Genomic DNA, 15,882 nt, shown 5'->3' on the forward strand with positions numbered 1-15,882 from the left:
TAGCTCCAAAAACGTTCTCAATGTGTCTTGCTGCAGGCGTCGTGTAAGTAAGTCATGGCTGCTTGAAAGCAGTAGTGTAAGTCATGGCTGCTTGAAAGCTCATCCCAGAGCACGAGGACACTTTTTATAGTAACTTGCCACCCCATGATGGCTTATGGCTGCCTCCTACATTGGAACTGCCATGCTGAAATCCATCCGAGTTACTGGTGGAGAAAATCAAGTATTTCAGATTCTCCCTTCAAAATGGCATGACGCAACTTCTGCCCTGTCTACTTGAATTTTTTAGCTATTTAGAAAATCAAAAAGTATGCACATCCTATCACAGAAATAGGCTGTAGCCATGGCTGCCTCAGGAAGTTCCTTGGCCTAAAAAGGGATATGATTTCAAAAAAGAGTGAGGCACTCAGTACCTGTGGGGCACAATTTTCTTCCATGTTACAGAAAGGTTCTTGAAAAAATGTGTCTCTGAGTAAGTTTCGGAGCCAATTGCAAGCTCATCTCATGAATAGAACAATAAAGTTCAACAATAGGGCCACTCAATGACCTCATTTCCAATGCAAAGTTTGTGGGCTTGGAGATTGCTCTTGGTTTTTTTTTGGAAGATGCGGAACATCAAAGACAAAGTAAACGTGTTCGTTGTCAACTTCAAAAAATGGCTTATCAACACACACACCAAGCTTACGTTTGCAGCCCCCTAACCACAGACTACAGTCTTTACTGTGAAGCCAACAGTCTTAAGTTCCCGAATGAGAGAAATGAGGAGACTGCGTTAAACAGAAGACGTTTTTGGAGTGTGCACAACAGTGTATGCAAGGGGCTAAACGCACCTCCTGGAAATTTCAGACAGCATAACAACCAAGGCTCTATCTGCAATGTTAGAGGTTCGTTCAATACCGTCATCTGTAAACCCATGGACAATGTCCTGTGCAGGGTCGTTAGTTAAATTATTTTTTTTTAAACAATCTCATCGAAAATCAACATGCACACACGTTCAAGTGCAGCCAGACAGCCCGGCAGAAACAACAGCGCGAGAAGCTCGAACCGATCGGCTCCACGAATTCACGCCGAGCATGCGAGCACGCGGGCGGTCATGCGTCACCTTGATTGATGCAAAGTCGACTGAACATGATGCAGCAGAAAGCACAGATAGACGGCACGCACGGCACAGACGAACGACGCAGGGACGAGCAGGGGCCATGCAGAATGATGCAGAGGCGACGGCGTGCAGGCAGGCAGGCCATGGCAGGCGCCATTCATCACGTGGTTTTTGTGACGTATTTGATTTAAACTATTTAGTCGTTTTAAGTACTTTAAATAATTTTAAAGCATTGCCATTTAAAAATTAAAGACTTTACACAGAAAGAGTTTTAAGTAATTTTAACCAAATTGCAGAAAAGCGCCACGTAGCGGAGGGTATGAAACGCACTATCTGGGCCGCGAATCGGCTCCTGTGTCCTCTCTTTACGTTTACTATATTACTCTATGCTTCGGGTAGTTTCGGAAGCGTTGCATGCACGACAAACTGTTTATTTCATCTTAACAACAATTTCCATTTTTATTTTACACCCAGAACAAATTGAGGGGAAGGGTTCAGGAGGAAAGCTGGAATGATACAACTTTACATTGCCCCTGCCTCCTACATTTCTCAACTTGACGGGCAGAAAAAATAGTGAAACAAAGTATTTCAAAGGAAATTGAACAAGTTATCAACAAAAAATATTACACGAAGAGAAAACAAAAATGGTACGACGTCTTTTTGTTTGCAAGATCAATGTGAACGCCTCGCTCCTCTAAAATGTTCAATACTGTTGGGTAGTATGTACTGGAACATCTCTCCCCCGTGGTTTGTTCTAAGTTGTAGCATTCGCCAGACCACCGGCACAGCGCACACCGTACGCAATAAAGTGTTAGTTATATAGCTTAGGTCAGACGGATTTTGTTCAGCGGCCACATGTCACTTAGACGGCACGACCTGCGTTGCATTTCGGGTGGAAGCCAATATATTCATACGTAAATGTTCTCCAGCCTGGGAACTTCCCCTAAAACGTTTCATATCAGCTTAGCAGTTCACTTCACCGTATGATTTTTTTTTTAAATTTATGATATGCCGCATACATTCTAGCAAGGTTATGATTGTAATACTTTTTTTATTTTTCATTAAATTTTACTTTTCTAAGGGTGGAACAACTCATTCTTAAAAAAAGATAGCTATTTTGTTTTAAATGTCCACAAATTTCGAATTTCTTAGCTAAGTTATCTTCAATAAAAATTTTCGTTAATCTACTCCCAAAAGGTAATTTAATAATAATAATAATAAATCTTTATTTTACGTGCCCACAAACAACTTTACAGTCCATGATGTGGTGCACACAAAGAAAATTAAAACACAGCACTATATCAAACATTAAAATACTTGTCACAATGAAAATATAAACAGATAACAGAAACTGAAAGACTATACAGAACCCGCCTTACAATAGGTAATTCAAGGACATCCACTTTCGCACATAAAACATAAACTGGTTTGAACAAAGAAAAATGTCAAGATGGGTCTTATTAAATGCTAATTGGATTCTCGATAAAGGAGAGACAGATGACATACAAGATGGGTAAAAAATTAGCACATTCCTACTGACCCTTGACGGAACATGAAAGTCTATGAAACGCAACAGATCAATTGAATTCACTTCTCCGTGTACAACTTTGTGAAGAAATATAAAATCTCTGTATTGCCTCCGCAGAGCAAGGTTGTGCAACGCAAATCGAACAAGTAACGTTTCATAATGGTAAAAATATTTCCTTCCAATATAACGGTCATACACAATTCTAATCATTCGTTTTTGTATATTTTCTATTGAAAGAGCCCGAGAAAACGTTAATGAATTCCAAATGATTGAGCCAGATTCTAATCTTGACCTCACTAATGTCTTAAACAAGTGCAGTAAACAACGGGGCGTAGAAAACTGGCGACACAACCGTGAAATCATTCCCAACACTCTCAGTGCTGCATTAACGGTTATAGACACGTGATTATTAAAGGATAGTGAACTATCGATGAATACACCAAGATCCTTGATAAAAGGAACCCGAGGAATCGGGGCCCCTCCCAAATTATGTAAAAAATAAAATATGTCACGCTTTCTGGATAACAGAATTGATTTAGTTTTCTTGGGGTTAAGTGACAAGCGGTTTTTGGCACACCATTCAGAAACCCGTTCTATGTCAGCCTGGAGACGAGGCAATCAGATAGTGACCTCACACTTATAAAAAGCTTAACATCATCGGCAAACAAAAGAATTTTTGCATCTGTAATACGGGAAGCAAGATAATCTATGAACAAAAGGAATAAAAGTGGTCCCAGGATGGATCCCTGGGGTACACCAGAACTTTAAATGAACTCGTCAGAGTAGCTATCAGAAATGCGAACAGAGTTTTGACGACCAATAAGATACGTGGAAAACCACGCGCAAAGATGCGGGCTGAAACCATGCAAGGCAAGCTTCTGTAGCAGTAAATTATGACATACACAATCGAACGCTTTCGACATGTCAAAATATATTGCATCTACCTGTCTCCTACTTGACACCACTGGTGCAGAGTAACTTAAAAACGAGCATAAATTTGACTCAACTGACCTACCCTTCAAAAAACCGTGTTGAGATGCAGATATCATGGGGCTAAGGTAAAAGTAAACACGTTTATATATTACTTTTTCAAAAACTTTTGCAAAACTACATAACAATGACACAGGACGGTGATTATTAACCAATGTCGAATCACCGTTTTTAAGAAAAGGAACAACTACAGACACTTTCCAAAGCTCGGGAAAGTGTCCTTGTGCAAGAGACAAATTAAAAATGTGCATCAAAACAGGGGCAAGTAAAGAGCAGCAGCCTTTTATAATAAACGTAGTTATGTCATCAACACCGCTCGATAATTTGGGTTTCAGTTCCTTCACGGCTTCTGCGATCTCTTCTGCGCCAACAGTAAACGAAGACAAAAAAGCATTACAACCAGCATTAGTGGCACTAAAAGAACTACTCATACGAGGGGAATAACACGAACTAAAGAAGTCAGCAAAACTATTCGCGATATCAGGCGGCAAACAGTGGTACCCATTATTATCTCGAAGACAAAATACTTTCTTTACTTCCATGCAAGTGTTGCTTAGCAAAGCACCAGAATTCTTTCGGATTTTTTCTAAGGCTTTGCTCGACGCCATCTAAGTGCAAACGATTATCTTGTTCATAAAGTTTCTTAACAAGACAACGATGAATACTGAACTTTTGATACCATAAACTTAGCCCTGTTTTCTCGTATAAGCGATGATAGCACAGTTTCTTTCGTAATGCATTTTTTAAAATCTTTTGAGAACCAACTCGGATAACGGGAGCTGCGCGTCAACCGTTTAGGAACGAAAGTATCCACAGCTTTCTTAACTATCGCGGTCAACTTTTCTGTAGCGGAGTCAACTATGCCACCGTTTAAGACAACTGACCAGTCATAGTTCTCTAGAAACTTATATAAACCGTGATAATTTCCGTGAGAATAAGAATACCCAGCAGAAGTACGTTTTACACGTGGCCTACATGATAAGCAGAATTTTGTTTTGAACGGTGGATGATAAACATCAAACATGTTAGAATAAATTTGTCTATCTCTTCTTGTGAATACTAGACTTAAAAATGGGCTAGCTTTATTTTTTATTTAATATTTTAACCAAGAATGATGTAAAATTTTAGTGCTTTTTGTTGCATCCCTAGTTGTGTAAACAAATGCTTTAATTATATTTTTAGGCAAAAAAGTCGCTTCTACCGTGCATTGTCACGGCTCACTTCGGTTTGTTGTTCTACTGCAATACTGCAATTTGTACGTGCTTTTAAATGACCCTCCTTCTTACACAGTAAAAAATGAAGGACGTTTACAATTTTCTGTAATGCGATATTGGAGAGCAGCTCTTGAGGAGGAGGAGGGGAGGGTATGCCTCTCCTCCCCCTCCGTACTCTCCCCCCTTCCTATTAGCAAAAAATTTTCGCTAAATTTCTCGGCGGGAAATTTAGCGACGTGGCACCTCGTTTTTCATGACCGCCACAGGCAGCTGCAAATCGAGCGAATTTTTATTTATTTTTTTAGTATTTTTTGTGGAAAGGCGGTACGCTTTCTCTCACTTCTGCCATGATAAACAATGTAAAACATGCAAGCTTCAATTATTTCTTTCTTAAAATCGTTCCACTGCCTCCTCAAAATTCGATTGCTGTTCTTTTACCAAATTGTACGCGTTTCAAGTGTGAAAATATAATTTTATGCCTTGTGAAATAAGAGAAAAAATAAAAAGTAAAAGATAGATTAATAATCCGGGGAGCTGGTACACCTCATTGTCTGCTTCAGCGGCAGGGAGTGAAAGGTGTCTGTGGATGAGGAGGAAAGTGAAGCTACACATCCGTTTAAACGCGAGCTTTTACTTTTTTTTTTTTTCAATTACCAGAAAGTATTTTGTACCTTTGTTGGGAGCTAAGCTTTTCTTGGACAAAACTGCTACTTGCAGTAAATTTCCTCCTGTGTGTCTGAACTTCAGGACTTATAAAGTTTAACTTGGCAAGTAGTCTTTGTAAGAGTTGCACGTTGCTTTCAGACTTGCAATTGCATTAAAAAAAATCTTATCCATTTTGTACTCTTTTTTTATAAAAAGCCAAGACCTAGTTTTTACGTTCGCGGACAATTGTATTAATTGAAATCGTACCTTCTTTCATGTTAGCGTTTAATCGGTTTCATAAACACGGAAAAAATATTTTGACAGTAGTAGAAGAAGAAACAGGGACAGACAACGCCTCTAAAGGCGTCGTCTGTCCCTGTTTCTTTTTCTACCACTGTAAAGTTTTTCCTCGTTTTGCTCCAGTCTCATGTTAAATTCATCGTGGTAAACTTCCACTATTTTCCCTGCACACTTAAGGTATTTACATTAGATGCCCAATTAATTGAAATACAAGATGACGTCCGTGTGCAAGCTTATAAGACATGTCTATCAGCGATTTCATGCGAAGTCTCCAAATACGATTTATGAAAGCCCGAGTTATGAAACGAGTACAATTAACTAAGTTTTAGCAAGTTCGATGATTAACACAAATCAAAACGTGCTGCGTGTTAAAAAAAAAAAAAAAAAAACTAAAGAGAAAGTAAAGTTTGAACGACAAACCTATTTTCACCCCAATATTTGTTTTTCATTGTATTTTTTATAATTTAAAATAGTGAGTAGGCATCGTTTATGTTTACACTGCCATTCTAGAACATTCGAAGAGCTAATTATTTGTATATTTTGTTATAAAACAATAAAAACATGCAAAAATATCGTAGAGAGCGTAGCGTACACAAGTCACAACTCGCTTGTCGATTGTTTGCATTTTGAGTGTTTCTGAGGTGACCTTCTAGAGCCAAGGGAATATACGCATACATAACATTGACATTAAGGTAAAAGTCAAACATCCTACAAAAAAAAAATGACAAGAAAACGTAGAAGCCCAAAAGAGCGAATTCCCTCAATAGACGTTGAAATTGCTCAATACCCTGCAATGCTCCTTGTGGCGAGTTTATTTCAGCCCTTGTTAGCTTAGATTACTAACTCTTTGCAGATTATAGATCTAAATATTAGTAAGCCGCCACCCCCTCAGTAACGAAAGTACAATGAAAAGCAAACTGGATAAATCTCTGCGAGAATAAAGGCAATGAGAAACGAAAAAGCTGACGCGGCGTAATATTTGACCTTTACAGCTGATGGCTACTTGACCTTCGCTCCAAGCAGTCATTCTTGTTTACGGAATCTGGAGGGCTATTGCAAAAGGCGACGTGGAATTTAGTCGAAAAACGCTGTTAGCTTTCCCACAGATCGTGACTTTTCACGTAACAAGAGCACAAGGCAGACGTTATTTTAAACAAAAAATAGGTGGAAATGTTCATGTTGAAGGACTTTTTTTTTTTAATAATGTAATATTATTAGAGGTCCGTGCTTTTCGAAAAATCATAATCCGGACCCTCCTTTATCTACATAAATTATTTACCTATACGTGGTCATTACCACGTATAGGTTATTAAATAGTTGCCCTTTTAAAGGCAACTATTTAATAAGCATCACAATCGCAAATGTCGACAATCACTCATACTTTTTTTTCTTGCATGCACGCTGTTGTTATGCGTAAAAATGCGCCCCAGCCGGAACGAATAAAATATACTTAAATTTCCCCTTCTTTGTCACTGTCTTCTAACGCCTGCAGTATAAGTGATAATAACTCAGCACACTAAGTAGTAATAACTCAGCACACTAACTAGTAATATCTCAGCACTAACTAGTAATAACTCAGCACAGGTGAAGACCTTAAAAATGGAAATTCATGAAGGTAATACAGATATTTAAATAGGGCGACCGTCATTGTGTCTCAACCATAGGCCAGTTTCACTTTTATAAAACACCGCGGATAATTTGACCTGAAACACCCGATTCGGCCTTTTTCTGCGTCAATCGCTTCTAAAAGTTCTATTATATCTCAATTGGGCAAACAGTTCGAAGTATGAGACCTGAACTCAGACGATCTCACGCTTGTTCGACCGATTAATTCGATCAACGATTATGACGACCTCTAGCAAAGCCTTGACAAAATACACATCTGGACCACCTAAACGAACTGCCTTTTAGTGCTTCTAAATCCAAATAGGTATACTTTACAACCCAGAGAAAAGCACCATCTTAAGGATCAACGACGAATTTATCAACCGCAGTGACAGCACCCTGGATAGCCTGTTAACCTTTTCGAATCATGTGCACTACATCGAATCACGACCTCGAGTGCTGTTTGATGAGGTTCTTACAAAACGTCAGTAGAGGTCCGAACCCTACCGTGATGGCGAAACTCTACACTCCGCTTGTTCTGGCCATCTTGAGTATTGCTCGTCAATGTGGTCCCTTCGATTCACATCAAAACCGGACATTTTGGAGCATATCTAACGGAAAGTTGCTTACACTCTAACCAAAAAAAAAAAAAAAAAAGAGGAAAAAAAAGGCAGGAACGGCGCGTTTTCCTCCCTTCTACTGACGCTCAGACGGGAGGAAAGTTCCTCCTTACCGCTTCATATTCTTTCGGTTTTGGTTTTTGAGCCCATCGCGCGCGTTGTCTCATAAACGTTTTTGAGTTGATTGAACTTCAGCGGCAGCGAAGGTCGCCTGTAATTCTGTCTCCCGGTTCAAACATGTATAGAACATCTCGCTAATTTTTGAAAACGAATAAACAAATACGGTAGATACAGCGCAGTTTCGGAGCAGTGCCAGCAGCGCTACATATACTGAGTTAAGATGGCTGTCTCCGGATTGCGGAACGACGTGTCGACGTTGACAACGTTATGAAATCCGCGGAAACTGCATCCAAGACAGACATGTTTTGTTGCCGCTGCCTGCGTGACTTCTGTGCTGTGTTCGGTTCTGTTTTCTGATGTCAAGTGTCAACCGACAATCAACGTGGTTTTGTATTCCCGCGTGTCAGCAGCATAGCAATATTGTCACGAATGACAAGGTGAAACAAAAATAACTACAGAAACTGCAACGTTTATTCTGGCGAACTTGTGCCCCCAAAAAAAAAGTAACAGAGGAAAGCAGAGCGTGGCGGGCGTCGAAGGTCGGCGTGTCAGCAAAGTCAAACGCTGGGGCGAAACTAACTGCGGCTCGCCACGCGGAGCCCCCTGTGTACACGCGTGGGCTTCTGAATAATCGCCGTAGAAGGTTCGGCGTGTAGAGCATTCTGACCTCGAACAAGCCAACATGGTTCTCGAATTTACCAGAACATTACGTTAGAGTAAACAAAAATGCGTCCCCGCGGCCAGGAATCGAACCCTGGCTTTCTGCGTTGAATGCACGCGCGATAACCGTTAGGCCACGAGTGCGCTGCCTGCTTGGTCAGCTGCGCTCGCGGCATTATTCACCCCTTTAACAAAGTGCATCGTCCCGATGCAGCACAAAACGAAAACACAGATCCGCAGCAAAATGATAGCAGAGTCGCGAGCCACAGTTCACTCTTTGACGAGAGTCCAAAGTTATATCGTTCGCAATACGGCTTGAGCCGGACAACGTGCACCACCTCGGGTCGTGGCTGGCGTCTTGCAGATGGGCGCGTTCCGTCGGGTAGAACTTCGTAGTTCAGGTCGCCGAGGCTTCAGATCATTTTGTAGGGTCCGAAATAGCGTTTGAGGAGCTTCTCGCTGAGACCGCGGCGCCGTATCTGTGTCCACACCCAAACCTGGTCTCCGGGTCGAAAGTGGACGTCCCGACGGCGAAGGTTATGCCGGCGTGCGTCGACTCGCTGCTTTTTTTTTTCTTTTTTTTACAAAACGTTTGCCACAAAAATGATGACTACCTCAAGTTCTAGTTATGTGGAAGCTCACGAACGTTGTACCGCGCAATGATAGCATTTCCGCGTCCTTACGTCATATCTACCCTGCCGTCTACCGTGCCCATGCCCTCAATGTCAATGTTTGACTTTATGCCGAAAATCATGTAGACGTCGTATGTAAAGGTCCAGCATTCTACATGGTAAAGGCTTAATGCTGTGAAGTTTGTTACGTCTCTCAGTGCGTATTGAATTTTTATTTTGTTGTTTTTATCAATAAAAGAGCGGCTGGCGACACGTTTTTTCACTAATCAATCGATCAGTCTTTGTTCAGGCTCACTAAAACATTGAAAATGCTGCGGTCGCAACCGGATCCTTAGCCTGCTTGGCTAGTTATGGATTTGTACCTATAAACACAATGATCAAATGCGGGTTCATTCTGGCACAAGTCGCTTTAGGGTTTTGTTATTCAGGTTGCTAAACGATAATAATACAAGCCGCATGTGAGTTTTTACAGCTGATTTTAGGTTTTTTTCGTTTGCTCATTATTGTTTTGTGCAATTTGTTCAGATATGATTATAATGCAATTAAATACAAAGGTGCAAGCGAGCTGGACAATAATGATGCAAATAATCCCTGGAGGATGGGAACAAGAGGGACAAAGGACAAACACACAAATCTCTAAACACAGCTAGGTGACTGGTCCGTGACCGAAAAAATCCGCCTGGTCTGGGTATCAAACCCGGGACCTCTCGAATACAGGTGGAGCGCTCTACCAACTGAGCTGACCAGGGGTTAGACGTCAGTAGAGCAAACGGGTTTTATCAGCTGCCATCAGTCTAACACCAACAAGCGTGAAGCTTGCAATTTAAGGTTATGGTTATCATGCAATTAAATACGAGGGTGCAAGCGAGCTGGACAAGAATTATGAAAATAATCCCTGGAGAAGAAGAAAAAGAGGGACAAAGGACAAACACAAGTCTCCAAACACAGCTAGGTGACTGGTGCGTGACCGAAAAAATCCGCCTGGTCTGGGTATCGAACCCGGGACCTCTCCAATACAGGTGGAGAGCTCTACCAACTAAGCTAACCAGGGGTTAGACGTCAGTAGAGCAAACGGGTTTTATCAGCTGCCACCATTCTAACACCAAGAAGGGTGAAGCTTGCAATTTAAGGTTATGATTTTAATACAATGAAATACGAAGGTGCAAGCGAGCTGGACAAGAATGATTAAAATAATCCCTGGAAAAGAGGAAGGGTATTCTTCAGTACCCCGGCGCGGTCGTCATAAATGACCGCGCCGGGGTACTGAAGGCAATCGACCAACGGAAGATGTCCTGTAATTAATAGTTTGACCAAATTAACTTAACGGTACAAAAACACTAAAATATTTCCTCCACTTCCTTCTATGACGTATTCTCAAAGGTTGTCTGAAATTCCACATTATTTAAAGATTAGAAACAACAACTTTATATTCACTCCTCAGTTGTCATCTGCAGGATCTTTGAATTCCTTATTAATCGAGGTAAGCATTTTCGGTTTAACAACCTGAAATACAGTAGCGTCTGACGTCTCTCAAGGAACGTTACTTGACCTTCTTTTGTATCTAATATTAATTAATGAACTGCGTAATAACATCTCTCCCTCCGTGCGCGTATTCGTCAATGATTATGTAAGAGACAAACCTAACTCAAGGATCAACCAACTTAGCAGAACGATCTCTCCTTGGTAACTCAATGGTTTCAAAATGGTAAATGACTCTAAAATTCAATAAATATAAATCCTTCTCGTTTTCTTGCCGTTCCCTTGTTACGTCATTTCTATATCCCCTTGCTATTACTATAGTGATGCCTTTTTTGTCAAAAATATCTGAAAATTTATCTTATCTCAAATCAATCATGAACTACTAATATAACCACCGTTGTTGCTGACGCTAACCGTACTTTCGTATTTATTGCGCCGTAACCTCAGGCTAGCGACACCCTCAGTAAAACGGCTAGCCTACCATACATTGATAAAATCCAAGCTAGAATACGCTTCCCCAATATATCAGCATGGAAATCATACTGAACTATAGGCCCTATTTTATAGGCCCTTAAAGGCCTATAAAATAGATAACTTTGTTATTTTATTGCGACTAGTTTCCATATTGTAGATTATTAATATTGCTCTAGTCAAGTAACCCAGAGACATTTTATGTAATACTAAGACTAACTATTAACACGAGCGGGACTCGCTACATCCTGCGTTTTTTCAGTTGTCGGCGACTATTTATAAAGTTGCATTGGCGAGTTGCTTTGTCGGCATCGGCGCATGCACTTTTCGCGCGGCCCATTTTTACACGCTAAAACGCTGTACACGTAGTACGAACTAGAATACTGGGCTTCGATGCTTTCACCGCGTTTCACTAAAGGGTACGTGCCAAATGAGTAAAATGTCAGAACATATCAACTGCGCAGATACTTGAAGTAAAGAATAAGTTAAACAATCGAAGCTTGAAAACAAGTTTATTGTTCACTTGGCGAGTGCGCAGAACAAACAAACAATCAAACAAACAAAAAATATTGTTAGCCTATATTCCTGGAAGTGACCTATATCGTATATAAGAGGCCGAAAATAACAAGAATATTGGGACAACGATCAACAATGCATATGTAATATACAGCATGTAAGCTAACGCTTTTAAGTCACTTTAGACGGCCTGCAAACATTTGGTTTCTCAACTTATCAGGCTGCGATTTACTATAGAGGTGCAAGCAGGTATGAAAGTTTGCAATGAAAAGCAAGGAATGAACTTGCCTCGTTGAAGAAAAAAAAAATAAAAAAAAAAACAGAAACCTGTTGTGGACAATCTACGACGCCACTTTGCGGACGATGCACGCGTAGTGAGACGTGCCGCCGACAGATGGCGTGCGCCGCGTCGAGGGAGCACGCCGGCCGATTAGCAGACAATCCCGCAAAAGAGTGGCAGTGTAGATTGCTCGGAAGAGGTTTCTGCCTCTTAAGGAGGTAAATTTGCTCCTTGATTTTTTTCACTGCAAGCTTCCCATCACCTGCTTGCATTTCTGTATTAAATCGCAGCGCGGTATGTTGAGAAACCGATTTTTGTGGACCGTCTAAATTTCTTTAAAAGCGTTTGTTTATATGCTGTACATTGTTCCGAACATGCTTCACATGTTCAAATGCAGCGACGCATAGTCCTGAACACGGTCTGCCTAAACAAAGTGTCATGTCACACTTACCCTTATAAGTTATGAGTAGGGTTACGGGTTTTCGGTATTTACCAATAAAAACCGAAAAAAACCCCAAGCCCGTGTCATCAAAATGTAAAAAAACCGAAAAAAACCTACTTAAAGTAGTCCTTGAATAAGACAATTCCCAAGCTTCACGGAAAGAAAATATGAATGTATAGTTTCATTTTGCCTTTAACCCGGAACAGAGTCTCCCACTGATATGTCCGGGAGGCTGCTTGTTTTTTCGCAACCACCCGCACTTCTTTTTTACTAAGGAACTTTATTTTTCATTTCGATACAGAAATGGAATAAACAAGGGGAAAAAAAAGCCGTTTACAACTCCCTGTAACACCGAATTAGAGCGCAGCTCTTGAGGAGGAGGGGGGAAGGGTACTGGGGGGGTGAAGTGACCTTGGGGGGTCACGTGACGATGCCGATGATGTCATCAGTGACGTCACTGATGACGTCATCAGTGACGATGACGATGCGGGCTCTGATGACTTCATCAGTGATGATGACGATGCGGATGTCGGTGACGTCACTGATGACGTCATCTGTGATGATGACGATGACGATGCGGATGCCGGTGACGTCATCAGTGACCTCCCCGATGACGTCATCGTCACTGATGACGTCACCAGCATCCGCATCGTCATCATCACTGATGACGTCATCAGTGATGATGACGATGACGATGCGGATGCCGGTGAGGTCACCAGTGACGTCACTGATGACGTCATCAGTGACGCGTCCGTGACGTCACTGATGACCTCCCCGCGAGCCGCAAAGACCTCCCCGCAGTGACGTCACTGGTGACCTCCCCCGTCACGTGACCTCCCCGCAGTGACGTCACTGGTGACCTCCCCCGTCACGTGACCCACCGTTGAGGTCACGTGTCCTCTGGGGTCACGTGACCCTGGGGGTGGTCACGTGACCTTAAGGGGGTCACGTGACCTCGGGGGGAGGTCACGTGACCTCGGCGGGGAGGTCAGATGACCCTGGGGGTCACGTGACTTGGGGGTGACCTCTGGGGGTCACGTGACCTTGGGATGACCTTGGTTACGCCGACGCCGACGCCGCTCAAGCCGGGAACGGGCCCCTAAGAGCTGCGCTCTAAAAACTGTGAGAGCAGCTTGTCTTGCTTCCTTCTTTGGTCCTTCACCGGCACGTTTTCCAAGTATTCGATTGACGTTAAGATATATGTCCCCTGGTGTTTGGGGTATGAAGCTCCTGCGTCCCATTCGCTCCAGCATAAGCCACGAAAAGCATTGATTTTTTTTTTTTTTCCCTGACATCAAGAATGGGCAACGAAAAACACCGACGTTTTTGGCATAAAACGAACCCCGGATAACCACACCGAATTCTATGAAAAATACACCTTTTTGAACACGAAAACCTACTCCTGACTTTTAAAGCATAGCGTTCTGCAACAGAACACTCGCAGGTTAAAACCAAAATCACGACTCCAGCGAAACAAGCGGCACCTAGCGGGAAAGCATTGAATTGGACGGAACAGGTCCTTTCGCGACTTCTGTTTGTCTCTTGTGGCTTCTGTGATTTCGTGTTGTCGGCGGTTGGTGTCGGCGGTTGGCGCGGTGGAACAGTTGTCCCGGTGACTCTGTCGTTACTGCCGTGTAAGCGTGTTGCCCAGATCTCCTTGAGCGCTGACTCTACCACGTAAACCAGACACTAGGCTTGCTCGATTTGCCTTCCCCTCTCGTACCATGCAGAAAAGTGCAGGAAAGTGTTACTGCCGGTATGTGGCATTGACATACGACCGCAAGTACACCGCACTACACTTTTCTGCACCTGTTTAGGAGGTGCAGGTAAATCGAACCAACCCTTCGCTCATCAGCATGGTAGAAGGACGGTAAGCAGTCCTTCCATCGCTACGCGAAGAAGGTCAAGCCTAGCTTGCTTACGCCAAAATATTGCCGCTGGTTTGAAACGCAGTGAATAAAAATCGATGCAAACCATTCTGAGTCCGATGCTTGCCTGCTGAAATCCGATCATTGCTCGTGTTGAGCTGACACATGACACGGTGCTACCTGCTTTGGACCGGTATATTTGCCCAATAGTGGCGATTCCTATAGGTATCTGGAGTAGTGGTGCAAAACTGACTATCGATAGTAAAAAAAACTATTGATATTACTATCGATAGTCGGCTATAAGAAAACTATCGATAGTACTATCGATAGTCGACTATCAAAAAGCTATCGAAAAACTATTGATACTACTATCGATAGTCGACTATAGAAAAACTATCGATAGTACTATCGATAGTCGACTTTCGAAAAGCTATGGATAGTACTATCAATAGTCGACTATCGGAAAACTATCGTTAATCGACTATCGGAAAACTATCAACAGTCGACTATCGGAAAACTATTGTTAATCGCCTATCGGAAAACTATCGATAGTCGACCATCGCAAACCTATTGATGGTACTGTCGACGATTTACTATCGATAGTTTTGGGACACTAGTAGTTTGCGTCGTTCCCTCTTCTATTTTTATCGCTTTATTTTTGTTTTTCACATGGGACACCGACTATCCCAGGTACTTACCATCCCAACTTTGGTTCAGCTTTCAGTGATGACGAAGACGAGAGTTTAGGCGAGTAGAGGAGAAAGGGAGGCGAGCGACGGTGCGGCAACTGTGTTCGCTATTAGCCCCGAGAAGTTCGCGTGGCGCCCCCTTACGGCGAACCGGGGTGACGTCACGGCGAGGAGAGAATTTTTCCCCGACTCGCCCCGCTCGCCCTGTGGAGGCTGTGACGACGCTAGCTGTCGGCGCGCTCGTTTCTATTTAATTTTTTTAGGCGTGTTTTTCGTAGGAAGTGTAAATTTTTATATGAGCCTTCATTTAGGTATGGCCTGTAGCTACAGGCGAAACTTCAACCAACATTTGAAGCATGGCTGACAGGGCAGGCAACGCATGAATCGCAGCTGGTATATGAAAATAAAGAAATATGGTCACAATTGCAGGAGCATCACTATAGATTTACATCTCGCACAATAAATGCTGCTAATGGTCTGAATGAATTGGCAGGTTATGTATACTATTTTTTTGTATCTCTGTTTTTAAACAAGACCGCCGAAGCAGGAAAGCTGCATGCTGCTCGAACAACATGCTAAATACAGTCTGGGCCATCAAGAAAGAACCACAAGTAAGACAGCGCAAGTGCAGGAGAAAAGTAAAAAAAAAAAAAAAAAAGGAACATTTATTATATACATTGCTTGCATTTGACCTTTGCTGGATTCGGATAGTATTTCAATGGACTGC

This window comes from Ixodes scapularis, unplaced genomic scaffold (genome assembly GCF_016920785.2).
Source record: "Ixodes scapularis isolate PalLabHiFi unplaced genomic scaffold, ASM1692078v2 PGA_scaffold11__112_contigs__length_91849675, whole genome shotgun sequence".
Taxonomy (NCBI): Eukaryota; Metazoa; Arthropoda; class Arachnida; order Ixodida; family Ixodidae; genus Ixodes; species Ixodes scapularis.